The sequence below is a fragment of the Canis lupus genome, chromosome 30, assembly GCF_011100685.1.
Source record: "Canis lupus familiaris isolate Mischka breed German Shepherd chromosome 30, alternate assembly UU_Cfam_GSD_1.0, whole genome shotgun sequence".
NCBI lineage: Eukaryota > Metazoa > Chordata > Mammalia > Carnivora > Canidae > Canis > Canis lupus.
The window spans coordinates 32,395,869-32,408,147 of record NC_049251.1 but is presented as its reverse complement, the minus strand read 5'-3'; the positions used below and the strand labels follow the sequence as shown (position 1 = coordinate 32,408,147).

The window sequence follows — 12,279 nt, the reverse complement described above, 5'->3', positions numbered from 1 at the left end:
TTGAAAAGAATATGTATTCTGGCCTGGGATGCAGTAGTTTATAGATACCAATTCTATCCACTTGATTGATGGTGCAGCATTCCAGTGTCCTTACTGATTTTCTGCCTGTTGATCTGTCCATTTCTGGTAGAAGGATGTTGAAGTCTGTAGCTAGGAGAGTGGATTCATCTATTTCTTCTTGCAGTTCCATCGGTTTTTCCCCATATATATTGACACTCTATTGTTAGGCACATACGTATTAAGGATTGCTCTGTCTTCCTGGAGAATTGACCTTTCTATCATCATATACAGCCTGGCTTTGTCCCCCAAAACCTTTCTTGCTCTGTAGTCTTACCTGGTTGAAATGAATATAGCTACTCCAGCTTTCTCTTGATTAGTCTTTTTCCATCCCCTTACTTTTGATCTATATGTGTCTTTTTATTTACAGTGGAGTTTTCCATAGACAACATAACTGGGTCACATTTTTTTTTATCCACTCTGATAATCTCTGTCTTCTATTTGGTATATTTAGACCATTGACATTTAAAACAATTATGATATACTATAATTGGGTTAATATCTACCATATGTGTTATTGTTTTCTATGTTATGTTTCTATTGTTTCTTATGTTATCCTTGCCTTTGTTCCTATATTTGTCATGTACTCTTTTTCTGCCTTTTGTGGTTTTAACCAAGCAATTTATAGAATTCTACTTTCTCCCCTTTCTCAGCATATCAGTTATACTTCTTTTCTTACTTTTTTTTACTGGTTTCCCTAGAGTTTGCAATAGACATCTACAACTAATCCAAGTTCACTTTCAAAAACACTACAGCTTCATGGGTACTGCAAGTACTTACTTAATAATAACCAACATTCCTAATTCCATCCTCCCATGCATCATGTCACTGCTGTCATTCATTTCACTTACACATAAACTAAAATCATTGAACACATTGCTGCTATTACTATTTTAAACAAACTGTTACATATTAGTTCAATTAAACATTTTTAAAAAGTGTTTATTTTGCTTTCACTTATTCCTTCTCTAACACTCTTCCTTTCTTTTTTTTTAAAAAATTTTTACTTATTTATTCATGAGAGACACACAGAGAGAGAGAGAGAGAGAGAGAGAGAGAGAAGCAGAGACATAGGCAGAGGGAGAAGCAGGCTTCATGAAGGGAGCCCAATGTGGGACTCCATCCTGTGACTCCAGGATCACACCCTGGGCTGAAGGTGGCACTAAACTGCTGGGCCGCCAGAGCTGCCCACACTCTTCCTTTCTTTATGTGGATCTAATTTTTTGACCAAGATCATTTTCTTTCTCTCTGAAGAACTTCTTTTAAAATTTCTTGCAAGGGAGTTTTACTGGCAACAAATCACCTCTTTTTTTTTTTTTTTTTTTTTTTTGTCTGAGAAAGTATTTCTCCCTCACTTTTGAAGGATAATTTCCTAGGATACAGAATTCTAGGTTGGCAGGGTTTCTTTTTCTCTCAACACTTGAAATATTTCACTGCACTCACTTCTTACCTGCATGGTTTCTGAGAAGTTGAATGTAATTTTTTTAAAAAGTATTTATTCATGAGAGACACAGAGAGAAGCAGAGACATAGGCAGAGGGAGAAGCAGGCTCCCTATGGAAAACCCAAATCAGGACTCGATCCCAGGACCCTGGGATCACCACCTGAGCTACCGGCAGATACTCAACCTCTAAGCTACCCAGGCGCCCCTCCTCCAGTGTAATTCTTATCTTTGCTCCATTACAGATAAGATGTATTCCTCCTGGCTTCTTTTAAGGCTTTACCATTGATTTTTTTTTTTTTCAATTTGAATATGTCTAGGTGTAGGGTTCTTTGTTGAGGGGGATTTATCCTGCTTGGTGTTCTCTGAGCTTCCTGGATCTGCGTTTTGGTGTCTGACATTAATGTTGGGAAATTTTCGGTCTTTACTGCTTCAAATATTTCGTTTGTATCTTTCTCTCCTTCTCTAGTGTTCCTATTATGTGCATGTTACACCTTTTGTAGTTCTCCACAGTCCTTGGATATCCCATTCCATTTTTGCGTCATTTTTCTCTTAGCTTTTCAGTTCTGGAAGTTTCTATTGATGCATTCAATAGAAACCGAAGTTTCTATTGACCTAATAATGTCCACTCTATTAATGAGATGGCATTCTTCATTTCTGCTACAATGATTTTTATCTCTACCATTTCCTTTTAATTCTTTCTTAGAATGTCCATCTCTCTGCTTACATGACCTTACTGTTCTTGAATGTTGTCTACTTCATCCATCCATTCCCTCACCATGTTCATTACAGTTATTCCAAAACCTAATCTGATCATTCCAACATCTCTGCTAGGTTTGAGTCTGGTTCTGGTGCTTGTTCTGTCTCTTCAAACTGTGTTTTTACCTCTGAGTACACATCGTAATTTTTTATTGAAAGCCAGATGTGATGTGCTGGATAAAGGTAACTGTGGTAAGTGGGCCAATTTTTTAAAGGATTTTATTTATTTATTCATGAGAGACACAGAGAGAAGCAGAGGGAGAAGCAGGCTCCCTGCAGGGAGCCCCATGGGAGACTCGACCCCAGGGACCCTGGGATCACAACCTGAGCCAAAGGCAGACGCTCAACCACTGAGCCACCCAAGTGCCCCTAAGTGGGCCTTTAGTGATGTGGTATAAGGTATATGTGGGGGAGAAGAAGCCTAGAGGCCTATGATGAGCTCTTAGTCTTGTTCGTGAACCTGTATCTTTGGAATGAACTTCACAAGTACTTCCCAGTCCCCCACCCCCACCCCAGTCAAGTGGACCAGAATGGCTAGAGCTGGCTGGAGGCTGGAGTTGGGTATTTCCTCTCTTCCAGGTTGGTTAAGGTATGATAAAACCATGGCGAGCAAAGCTCAGCTAAAAGTTTCTCCTGAGGGCTGGTGTTAAGAACAAAGTCCTCCAGCATATTTCAGAATGGTTACTTTTTCCCCTCCCTCTGCTAGAAGTGTGAATAGAGCTCTCTCTGATATTTGCTGTGAGAACCTGTAGAGCTTCTGGAGGTAAAACTCTAAGACTGGGCACCCCTGGGGTTCCTAAATCTCAGACTTGTGCACCCTGAGCCTTCAGAAATCCGACAAGCACAGTTCCAGTTTTCCCACCCAGCCCTGGTTCCAGGAAGGTTTCTGCTCTGGTAAGTTGTGAGCATCCATCTGTCTGTATCTCCAGTTTTTGGAGCAGTGGTTTGCCCTGTGTCCTCAATTCTCTGGCAGATCTAAGAACAGTTGTTTATTTTCAGTGTGTTCTATTTTTTACTTGTTAGGAGAGAGTGTAGACTTCCAAGCTCCTGACTTGCTGGACCGGAAACTCTCTTTTGCTTATTGGTTTGCATGAGTTACTTGTATATTCTATTTTGGGGAAGTATATTCTATGTATTAATTCCTCATCATCTTAATTAATTTATTTATTTTGAAGTGCCTTATCATATTTAGATTTACAAATATATCCACTTATTCTATCAAGTATTGTCCATGGTATCCTCTCTTGAACAGAAATCCTTAATCTTGACATGATCAAATGAATCCATTTTTTCCTTCTGGTTTGAACTTTTGAAGTTTTATAGAGTCTTTCTCCTGGGGCACCTGAGTGGTTCAGTGGTTGAGCATCTGCCTTCAACTCAGGTCGTGATCCCCAGGGTCTGGGATGGAGTCCCACGTCGGGCTCCCTGCAGGGAGCCTGCTTCTCCCTCTGCCAGTGTCTCTGCCTCTTTCTCTGTGTCTCATGAATTAAAAAAAAAATCTTTAAAAAAAAAGAGCCTTTTCTCTCAACTCAGGTTCCAAGGATACTCTCCTATATTTTCTTCTATTAATTTCGAGTTTTATTTTTATAGTGAGGTTTTTTGTAATTTAGAGTGTATCTTTTTATTTGGTGTTAGGCAGGGATCTCATTTATTTTCTCCATGTAGTGAGCTGGTTTAATCTGTCCCTTCTTTATTGATTTGTGATGCCTCCCACACTTATACTCCTGGTCTGACTCCGAGTTTTCCATTCTGTTCCATGATCTATTGGTCTGTCTTTGTGCCGAACCAATGTTGTTGTTTTGCTTTGTTCAGTTCATAGACAGCTTTGTAGTGGGCTGCTCTTTGCTATTCTTTTGCAAGCTTGACTTAGTCCTGTTTGTCCCTATACATTTTAGAATGAGTTTGCCAAGTTCCGGGAAAACACACCTGGAATTTTTATTGGGATTTCATTGCACATGTAGATTAACTCATGAAGAACACCCGTATAATAGTAAGCCATTTTATCCAAGAGTGTGAGATTTGCCTACATTTATTCAGGTTAGTTTCTACATCCTTTATTAAAGTTTAAAGTTCTCTCTGTAGGTTTCTTGTATATTCTTAGACAAGTTCATGGTTAGAGATTTTACATGCTATTTTGATCCCCTTCTCCCAGAAGCTGGTTACTGCTGGTGAAGAGAAACGTTATGAATTTCTTTTTTTTTTTTTTAAGATTTATTTATTGGAGACAGAGAAAAAGGTGGCAGGGAGGAACAGAGGGAGAGGGAAAAAAAATCTCAAGCAGACTCCCCACAGAGCGCAGAGACCCACTGGGGGTTTGATTTTACAACCCCAAGACCATGACCTGAGCTGAAATCAGGAATCCGATGCTTGACTGATTGAGCCACCCAGGTGCCCCAAGGATTTCTTTTTTTAGGTTAATCTCTTATCTAGTGATTTACTGAATTCTTTTAATCAGTTTGACAGTCTGTCTGTTGATTCTCTTTGTTTTTCAAGGAAAATGAAAACATTATCTTTACATAACCATCATTTTTATCTCTTCTCATCCTTATATCTCTTATTCCTTCTCCCCTGATCCATTTGCCAGGAATGTCCATTACTATATATTCAACAGTAGCACTATAGTTGGATTCGGATTTCATTCCAGATCTTAAAGAAGATGCACTTCACGTCTTTTCATTAAGCGAATGTTTGCCTTAAGCTCTTGCCATATAACCTTCACCAGTTAAGGATGTCTCTCTTATATCCATAAAGTGATGAACTTTATCAGACATTTTCTCTTCATCAATGAATTGAGATAATGGTATTGTGTTTGTCCTTTATTCATGGGGTGATTCTGATGTGGAGGGAACTCGGAATTCCTGGCATAAATCCTACTTGATCAAAATGTATGTTTTAAATACATAATTGGATTAGTTAACTGATATTTCATTTGGGATTTTTATATGTACATCATAGGTGAAAGGAACCTATTCTTTTCTCTTATTGCTTTGTCTTTACTGATTTTAGAATACATATTGCACTGGTTTCATAAAATGATCTGGGCGGTATTTGGTCTTTTCCAACTTTCTGAGAAACTTACATAAGATAGGAATTAACTGTTCCTTGAGAGTTTGGTACAACTCCAGAAATTCATAAACGTTTATTACTCTGACCCCGCCAGCTTCATTGTTCTCGAGTTTACCACATATTTTGAAGAAGTTGGTTTAAATTAACGAATATGGGGATGCCTGGGTGGCTCAGTCAGTTAAGCATACAACTCTTGCTTTCAACTCAGGTCATGATCTCAGGGTCATGAGATCCAGTCCATGTCCGGCTCCATGCTCAGCATGCAGTCTGCTTCAGAGTCTCTATCTCCCTCTCCTTCTGCAACACCCCCCACACACACACGACTACTACTCTCATGTGCGCTCTCTCTCTCTCTCAAATAAATAAAATCTTTAAAACAATAAAATAAATTAACAAATACAAGTCTTACTTTCCCAGGTAGCTGCATATGGTAGAGAAAATACACACAGCCCTTAAGAATAGTGGCACCACATACTGGGTCACATGCCTCAACCTGACTTTCAACCCTGTTAGTCTCTGTAGGTAAAAGGGCTGCATCTTCTCAAGTCTCTTCCTCTTCAGCCTTCGTACCCTTGAACTCAGCCTCCTGTTTTATTGAGAAAAGGAAACCCCTAGGGCCTAGCTCCCTTGAATCTCATCTACCTGCTTATAGCGACTGCCTGTCCAGTCACACCTCTTTTCCCCAGCCTCAGAATATGAGGTGTCAGGGATGCCTGGGTGACTCAGTGGTTGAGCATCCACCTTCAGCTCAGGTTGTGATCCCGGGGTCCTGGGATTGAGTCCCACATCCAGCTCCCTGCGCGGAGCCTGCTTCTCCCTCTGCCTATGTCTCTACCTCTCTCTCTGTATCTCTTATGAATAAATAAATAAAATCTTAAAAAAAATGAGATGTCCCTTCTGAGTCCAGGCGACCCCCATGAACGTGTCCCCAATCCCCCTCTCTTTCTCTCAGGGACCTCACTCCTTTAGACAATCCCTCCTCTCCTGAAATTCAAATTCTCTCTCCCTACAGGGCTTCTTCTCCTTGGTCCAACAACATAATCAAATCTCACCCATCCCCAAAAAATCCCTCCTTTGTGTGCTGTGGGACAGGCATTCTCACACGCTGCAGGTGGGAGTGTAAATTGGCAAGATCTTTCTGGGAAGCAATTTGGTAACCCGAATCAAAAGCCTGAAAAATATTTGCACCCTTTGTCCCAGTAATCCTGCCTCTAGAAATCCATCTAAGGAAGTAATCAGAAATGCTGACAAGGAGAGATGTTTAAAGATGTTAATCTCACTGTTATTTTAACAGCAAAAAACTGGAAACAATCTAAAGGTTCAACAACAGGGGATAGGTTCAACAAATTGTACTTAAATATAATGCAATTTTGTGCAATCACTAAAACTATAAGTTTTAAAGACTGGTTGACATGAGAAACTATCCATTAAAAATAAGTGAAAACAGCAGCATATGAACAATATGTACATAGTACGGTGCTGAATTTGTTATGTATAGAAACAGCTAACCCTTCTGGAATGTTAGCTATTGTATACATTCTCTCAATCTTCGCAACGTTCCTGAACAGTTAATACTGTTATCCATGTTTTATAGAGAAAGAAACCAACCAGAAAGAAAAACATCAATATCCATGGGGGGGGGGGGGGAGTGTGACATTACTGATGAATGTTATTTTCTTCATTTCCTTCCGCATTTTCCAATACTTAAAAAAAAGGAGGTTTTCCTTTCTGTCAAACAGAAATACTGAATCATTCTTCTTTCTGCGTTCTTTCTGTGTTATATATGCTTTAATGCGTATAGTAGTGAGTAATTTGAACGACACAGAGGAAATGAAAATCCTCCTCTCACTCCTGCTGTTTCAACCACCAGAGACTGGCCACTGAGGACAGTCTGGCTTTTGTATTTATATTTGCTGGAAAACGTGTATATGGGGGGCCTGGGTGGCTCAGGGGTTGAGCATCTGCCTTCAGCTCAGGTCAATCATCCCCGGGGTGGTGGGATCCAGTCCTGCATAGGGCTCCCTGCTCAGTGGGGATCCCTGCTTCTCCCTCTGCCTATGTCTCTGCCTCTCTCTATGTCTCTTATGAATAAACAAACAAAATCTTTTTTTTTTTAAGTGTTTGTAGACATACATGCGGAGAAAAAGCAAATGTGATCACCCTACCGTGGCAATACAAGAGACTGCACAAGCTGACTGGCTGAAGGGCCTGCATTTTGGTCTCTACCCCGAGAGGGGCCCCTTTGGGCAGAAGGCTCACGTTTAATTTGGCCAAGTGCTGAACCGCCTCCCGACCCTCCAGCGCTGCCCTAAGGGCTGCAGGTTTGGGGCCTTGCCCAGGGAGTAGCCGTTCTTGCCTTGCCCACTTGAGAAGGGGACCCTGTGATGCTCCAAAGTGCTGATGGTTAGACGACCTCTTAGGGCTCCCCCCTTCTGACTCTCCTCCGTATTTCCCAGCTGCAGGCATTCTTCAGCTTGTCCCCAGTGGAGCCAAGGGGCCCGAGGGCCGCGAGAGGGGGAGGAGAGAGACCTCATCACCAGACAAGCGCTGGCGGCCTAGAGACCCCAGGCTGGCTTCCCAGCGCGCGCCAGCTCACTCAAGATCGGCTTCAGCGGCGCAGGACTCTAGGGTGCGGGGGCACCAAGGGGCGCCTGCAGGGCGGTGGGGGGAGCGGCAAAGCGGTAGGACAACCTGGGAAAGCCCTGGAGGGCTGAGAAGGCTGCGCAGCCTCCACTTCAAAGCGCCTTTCCGAGGCTCTTCCCGGAGCTGGCTGGTGCAGAAGCCAGGGCCCTCCTCCGCGGAGCCACCGCCCTCTGGTGGCAGCGTACAGAGGTTACGGCTGCTCCCTCGGCCCCGCCTCCCCGCGCAAGGCTGGACGGCGGAGGTGCCACTCACGCATCCTGCAAGCAGGAGGCCCGGTAGCGAGCTCCCACTGGAGACCTGAAACCTGCCAAAAGGGGAAGTCAGACTCGGGTGATCCGGGACTGGAACCTGAGGTTCTGGATAGCCCGCCCAACTGATGACGCTTCCAGCACTTCTGCTAATTGTAAAAGCAAAAGGCACCAGACAATGAAGATTTTATTTCAAAATGTTTCTTTGGCGAGGATCGCCTCAAAGGAAAGGGATGGGGGCCTGGGGTTTTAGAAAGGCAGGTAAACGGGGGGGAGTCATCAGCAAGTCCTGGGGGGGGGTAGTAAGAAAGGATGGAGATGGGTTTTTCTGGGCAGAGCAAGGGGGTCCCCCGTGCAGTTAGCTGGTTGCCCAGAACTTAAAGGGGTTGGGCCTTTTCTTAACCATCGCTGCCTTCCGGGAGCCAGGATTCAGGTGAAGCTCCGCGTTGCTGTGACAGAGGGAGCATGCTGCAGAATGGCCCTTTGAGAGCTGGGGAAAGGGGGGTCCGGGTCACCCATGTGTGTTTTAGTGGCTGAGGCAAGATCCCAACTTGCAAGTGCCGAGACAGCAAGGTGACCCCAACCCGAAGTTTCACATCCCTCCAAGAGAAGAACCACAGAGTCACGGGGGAAGGGCTGAGCCCAGCCAGCAGCAGCAGTGATCTGCTCCAGTCCCCGATTCTGGCTTTGCAGGCTGTGTCAGAGAAGTGGGGGATCACCTGGACTACCCCAGGAAGGAGGCGGGAGGGTTCTGAAGGCGCAGGGAAGACCCCAGTCAAGCCTCTGGAAGGGTCAGAACCCCGCAATTCCGAGACTGGGCTACCTGTCTGCTTCTCCAGGTATCTGAGTGCCTGTCTCTGACTCCTGGGCACCCACTCAGTTCCCTTTTCCCACCCAGCTTCTTTTTCCCGCCCACGACCTTTGCTCACCGAGGGCTTCAGCTGGTACTGGCCCCTTATGGCCATCCCAGCACCACCCTCAGCCCTCAGCCCTAGGGCCCATCATCAACTGCAGCTGCATCCGAATCTTTGCAGCCTCTCAAAAGACAGCCCACGTCTTCAAGCCAGAGTCACTCACTGTGGCCAACCTGTGCCCTGCTCGGCTTGCTTCTGGAAGGCGGCCCACCCTGGCCCCTCAGTTATAGGTGGGGGGCTCCAATGACCTGCTTCTCACAGGGGCTGGGGCAGGACAGCTGCCCTTGGAAGAGTCAGGTGCACTGCACTGAGCTGAAGGAAGTGAGAAATGACTTAGAAAGACTTGGCATGCGTCCTGGAACCCCATGCAGGTCATACCGCCGGACCTCAGGTGTATCGACTCCTTGCTCAGGCTCCCCCCAGCCTGCTCTTCTCACTCGCCTGACGCCCTAGCTCACCACTGCCGTGGCTGGCTCTGGGCTGGATCACAGGCCACTGGGCTTTGGAAAGGGCCAGTCTGACCCAAGTCCAGATACCCTGGAGAAGTAGGCCCTGATCGGCATGTTCGGATACCCACCTGACAATAACTGTAGCTACCTTTTCACTGAACAAAATGGCTTTCTGGTAACCAGGGAGGTGGATAGGTGGGGCATTGAGGTAAGGGGACAGCAATGCTAGAATGAATGTCCTTACCGAGCTTGTCTGCTTGTGTCATTTTTACCCCTCTGCTCAGGCTGTTCTCCTGCCCTGATTGCCCCCGCCGCCCCCACACCCCTTCAGCAGGCCAGCTCTTCCTCTCCGTGGAGACTCAAGTTGCCATCACCTCCAACTGGAAGCCCCTCCTATCCCTCCCGGCCCTCACAGCATCCCCTCCGTTCTTGCTTCCAACCCTGTCAGCTCATTCCAGCTCCTGAGATACTTGAAAGACTCATCCTGAGAGCTGGGGACCCAAAAGGTTCAGTAACTGTTTCCTGAATGGATCGATTTTGAGAGCTCAGGTTAAGCATGGGGGTTGACTTTTCAGAAAGGGATCCCAGGACTTCCTTTCCAATGTTTCTCACATGACCGCAGGGTAGCAAGAGAGTTTCCATGAGTTTCAATCCACACTTCACCACACGCTCGTTGAACAAGTTCACCTAACCTCCTAGCTCCTAACTGCCTCAGTTTCCTCATCTGTAAAATGGGAATACCAATAGTACCTACTTCAAAGAGTTGTGAGGAACCAGTTAAATAGTGCTTACCACAATTCCCGGGACATTGCATGTGCTCATTATTTTATGATTATTACTGTTACTATCATCATATGCCCACCCCACCCCCCGAACTCGATGCTGTCCCCAGAGGCCCTGCAGAGGACAGGATGCCACTCCCGGGCCCTTGGAGATCTGTAAAGCAATCATCACTCCATCAATAAAACAAAGGCTGAGACTTTAACCTCACTGGGCTTCTGTAGCAAAGGTACATATTTTAAATTCTTTGGGAAATAATAAAAAATAGATCAAGCCATCTAACACACTTTGGTATATCTTTTCCAGTCTTTTTTTCTTAAGAACATTAAATGTAGTTCTAATCACACTGTACATACATATATGAGTTCTATTGCTCATAAGTAGCCTTATATCATGCTTGCTGTGTTGTTATACATAATGCCGAACACCATTTCTCAACTTTTCAGGAAAGGACAGTTAAAGTATATTTTTTTAAAAAGGCAAAACCAAAAAATAAAATTAAAAAAAAATAAAAAAGGCAAAACCATTACACTTGTATGTATACAAGATGAACACATTAAACCTTTTATTTAACACATTATAAATAAGGGACCTAGGAAAATGACAACCAGGTTAAAGAAAAATGTAGGTAGGAGTGCCTGGCTGGCTCAGTTGGTTGGGCATATGACTCTTGATCTCAGGATCATGAGTTTCAAGTACCAGGTTGGGTGTGGAGCCTAGCTGATTAAAAAATATTGTGGGGTGCCTGGGTGGCTAGGTCACTTAAAAGCGTGGGACTCTTGATCTCAGAGTTGTGAGTTCAAGCCCCGCTTCAGGTTCCATGCTGGGTGGAGCCTACTTAAAACAATCTCAGATACGAATATACCAGATCCAGCTGATCAGGGTACTCGTGACTACCAGGAGGAAACATGGTTCACTTACAAAAGTGGGGTAAAAAGGGAATCCACTCCATCAAGCAAGGGAAAAAACAATATGGATAATACCATCCCATCCAAGAGTAATAATAGCATATGCTAAAATATATGTAGAAAAGTGTACAGGAATATATACTAAATTGTTAATGGTGTCTAGAAGGTAAAGCTATGAAGGCTTTTCATTACCTTTGGGGCTTTTTTGTAATGGTTATATTATTTACCATGGCCTTGTATTACTTTTATAATTTTTAAAATAAAAAAGGAAATGGCAGTTTCACATGCCACAGGTTAAGACTCTCTGGATGATTTCAGAGAGTCATTTATGCAATTTTCCTGAAAGAAGTACTCAAATACATACTCCCAGCTATCCGAAACATAAATCAAAATCAAGAATTCAAGGAAATTGGGGTGCCTGCGTGGCTCAGTCAGTTAAGTGTCTGACTCTTGATTTTGGCTCAGATCATGATCTCAGGGTTGTGAGATTGAGCCCTGCCATGGGCTCCAGCGCGGAGTCTGCTTAAGATTCTCTCTCTCTCTCTGTCCCTCCCCACCCCAACCCCTACCCTGTGTTCTCTTTCTCTCTCTCTCTCTCTCAAACAAAAAAAAGAATTTAAGGAATTGCAGTGTGACTGACTTTTCAAAGATGACCATGCCAACATATATCCGTATGTATGTATGTGTACATATGCACGTACATATGGGTATACTTTTTTCAGATTTTATTTATTTATTCATGAGAGACACAGAGAGGCAGAGACACAGGCAGAGGGTGAAGCAGGCTTCCTGCAGGGAGCTCATGCAGGACTCGATCTCCAGACCAGGGATCATGCCCTGAGCCAAAGGCAGACGCTCAACCACTGAGCCACCCAGGGATCCCGATGTGTATATACTTGTAAGCATCTCACATGTTCATCTTACAGAGTGATGTTGACACACTTCCATTGAATTTAGGTGAATGTCTGTAATGGCCCTAACCACTAGGATGCAGCAGAAGTGACTGAATGATTTC

At 44.2% G+C, this 12,279-nt stretch overlaps 1 long non-coding RNA gene across 1 annotated transcript in view; it reads left to right on the top strand.

Annotated features, from left to right (window-relative positions):
• LOC119866839 overlaps positions 1-8,434 on the top strand; it is a 36,486-nt gene extending 28,052 nt beyond the window's left edge. Inside the window, exon 3 of the long non-coding RNA XR_005381376.1 lies at positions 7,779-8,434. This is a non-coding gene — a long non-coding RNA (uncharacterized LOC119866839). The remainder of the gene's footprint in view (positions 1-7,778) is intronic.
• The last annotated feature ends 3,845 nt before the right edge of the window (positions 8,435-12,279 follow it).